This window comes from Alosa sapidissima, chromosome 16 (assembly GCF_018492685.1).
Source record: "Alosa sapidissima isolate fAloSap1 chromosome 16, fAloSap1.pri, whole genome shotgun sequence".
Classification (NCBI taxonomy): domain Eukaryota; kingdom Metazoa; phylum Chordata; class Actinopteri; order Clupeiformes; family Clupeidae; genus Alosa; species Alosa sapidissima.
Window position 1 is genome coordinate 33591632 of NC_055972.1, and position 3417 is coordinate 33595048.

A 3417-nucleotide genomic window follows, 5' to 3' on the forward strand; every position below is an offset into this window, starting at 1 on the left:
AAATATATAGCTGCACAGTTAATGACCATCCATTGACAACATCTATAATGAAATGGACCACTGCTCCCCCTCCATCACCTGCCTCCTCTCACTATCACCAACTCCTCACTGGCCTCTGGCATTGTCCCCTTGCCCCTCAAGCTTGCTGCCATCACCCCCATACTGAAAAAACATGGTCTTATCCCAGACATCCCCACGCCACCACACACTACTTGATTGTGTATTTGGCGCTACTTGAATGTGTATTTGTGTAGTGTATATTAGTGAGACGTGATGCTGGGTGCATTGAAGGGTTGATAATAAATTGTTTTATTTTTGTAAATTGTTTAAGATCTTGCATTGAATTCTGTTGACTACTGGACTAGGAAAAGGTGAGCAAGGGTGCATATTGATGAATTCTACATCTCTGTGTGTACTATATGTAATGACAAAAACAATCTGGTTCTAAACACCAAGAAGACCAAAGAGCTCATTGTGGACTTCAGGAAGTCAAAAGCTAGCACACACACACTCATCAACAGGACTGATGTGGAGCGTGTCATCAGTTTCTGGGTGTCCACATCTTTGAGGACCTCTCTTGGACCCTTAACACCTCTACCCTGGTCAAGAAGGCTCACCAGCGTCTCTTCTTTCTGAGGAGACTAAAGAAGGTCCACCTGTCTCGTCAGATCCTGGTGAACTTCTACCACTGCACTATTGAGAGCATCCTCAGCAACTGTGTCACAGTAGTACTGCCTCCGACTGTAAAGCATTTCAGAGGGTGATGAAAACTGCCCAACGCATCACCAGTTCCTCACCGGTGTCTCTCCGCACCCGAACCAGCAGGTTCAAAAGATGCTTCTTCCCTGCAGCTGTCCCGTTACTGAACTCTAGCTCTGCACCCCGGAGAACCACCCCCGACGCCTCCTTGCCTGTGCTCATATATAGCCATATTCTATTGCTCTTTGTACTATTCATCCTGCACATACACTTACGTTTACTACTGTTATAATGTTACTGTTATTACTATACACTTATACTGTTTATGCACCACCTTGCCTATAGTCTGCTTTTTTTGCACTTCTGTTTAGACACAAACTGCATTTCGTTGTCTCTGTACTTGTACTCTGCACAATGACAATGAAGTTGAATCTAATCTATGTTGTGTATGTTTTTGAGTAGAGCATTTTTTGTGTACAGATTAAAACCATTTCATGGTGAAACGTTGTCTAAAACAGGGGCTTTGGAATTAATGTGGAATTGGGAATAACAGGTGGTTACTACATGAGTACTGCAAACAATGTAGCAATGTGGTCTGACTACCTGTCTAAGATAAAGGCAAGTCTCACTATTTGATTTATTTTCACTTATAGAACGGCAAAACATTACACATGTCTCAAGGCGCTTCACAGAGTGTTAAAACATTCAAAGAGAGCCCATGGGTAACAGGGGCGAGGAAAAACTCCTAGAATTGGAGATACATATAGGAAGAAACCTTAGGCAGATCTACAACTCAAGGGCCTGACCGATCTGCCTAGGGTCAATTACAGGGCAGTAAGGTCTGATATTAACTATGTTAACCATCCTAGTTAGCTAACTTAATTAATCTTTTCCACTGCGTGAAAAGTGTGACTTTCGTCCCCGTAAACGCCCGGAGATCTCCCTCATTTTCAGCAGTTGCCGACAATTTGCAACCCGCGAATGTCGCGTTTGTCTGTGCCACAAATTGTCGGAACCGTACTATGACGTATATGGAGAGCTTGCAGAGAGCTAATGTCTCTAATTAGCATATGAATGCAGCGAAACCGCGCCTGGCCAGGCCTGGCTTGAATATCCTTACTCAGTATTGGCTGAGTACCATCAAGGACATGAATGAATTTATAGAGGAAAGGAACATTTGTCAGGAACATGTTTATGCAAAGAAAGAGGTTTATTAAAACAAACACACAACTATGTGCAAAGCGAGGATCTGCCACCACAACATATGGGTAGCTCACGAGCAGCCCAAAAGCTACAACTCCGTGAACTGGCTGTTTGCCGCCTCGGGACTGTAACTGGTGGTTCTTTCTGAGGCAGGCCCTTTTTGCAGACGCCTATGGTGCGTGGCTCTGTACTTCAGAGTCGCCTCTAACCGGAACTGCAGCGTGCCACAGAGTTCAGAGAGCTCCGGGCTATGAAAGGAAGGCGATCGTACAATCCATTCAGACACCCAGCCAACATCGCCGTCTTCATTAGACATCATTAGACGTCTAAGGTGGCGGACTTCCAAAGTTCCCCCTCGTCCTCTGCTAGCACACTGTCACGATTCCAGCAGCTGTAAAAAAACAATTAAAGACAATCAGTACTGTTTGGACACAACACATCTATCAATGCACCTAGAAAATAGTCACCAAAAAAAGTCTTACCCCTCAACTCAAAAAATACACTTATAAAGCAACTTACACTGGTTCTGCTCACTTGTTCTTTTGCAAGGCTACTAGGCTACTTTTAGCTTTGGTTTTAGGCTAGGTTACTTTTAGCTTAGCTAGCAGTAATCGAACATATTCTTACCGCAAGCTTGGGATTGTGCATCCCGTATTCTCTTCTTAGTCTCTCCCTCACAGTTTTTCGACTCCAGAGCAGCCAACCGGTCCTCTATGGACAGCAACCTGGAGTTTACCGAATTGCTTGAATGACTTGCAGACAGCTCCGAGCAAAAAGGGGGTCACGGCCCCATTAAGAGGCAAAGTTAGTCTGTGAAAACAAAATGTACAGTTAAGATCGGTATCTATTAACGTAGCCTATCTATTTCCTTATAGCCTACAGCAGAATGAAAGCATAGTCTATTCTTTAAATCTTACCATTGCTCCGGTTTGTCTCCGAGTGAACCCTGGTAGCAAAAGTGTCTCCCCTGCTGGTGTGGGGGCGTAACGGTTGGACTTTATAGAAGTGACGTTTTCTCTGCTGTGGCGTAAAGACTGAGAATGTTTTGGAATATGTAAATAGTCTACTACCGGGGAAATAGCCTATCTATTTTTCAGGGCTCCAGACTAACTTTTTGCACTGGTGCGCCTAACTTTTTTTTCTTAGGTGCACCAGCACAAAAGTTAGGTGAACCCAAATTTTCAACCACATCGCATTTAACACCGCAGCAGGTTCACTTTTTTTCCTTAATTACTGTCCTATATAGGTTGTCCTATGACTTGTGATTTACAATTCTACAAGAAAAGTAACTTAATGAAGTGTTGGTGCTTTAAGTGCTTCACTGAGCTGAAATTTAAACTTAAAACATCTCAAGATGAATTAAATAAAAATAACAGTGAGTAAATTAACAGTGCACGTCTTTTAAAGATGAACTGAACTGGAATTTGAAGTAAAGGTGATATAACAGATGTATTTTATTTCTTCTCATTGGTACAATGATTAAAATGGCTGAATTTATTAAAAAGGATACAATTG

General features: G+C 42.8%; 1 long non-coding RNA gene across 1 annotated transcript; it reads right to left on the reverse strand.

Moving 5' to 3' along the window:
• Positions 1-1886: 1886 nt before the first annotated feature.
• LOC121685515 lies at positions 1887-3037 on the reverse strand. The gene is made up of 2 exons (XR_006023373.1): positions 2530-3037; positions 1887-2293 (listed from the first exon to the last, which is right to left on the reverse strand). It is a non-coding gene; the product is annotated as an uncharacterized LOC121685515 (long non-coding RNA).
• Between the last annotated feature and the right edge of the window lie 380 nt (positions 3038-3417).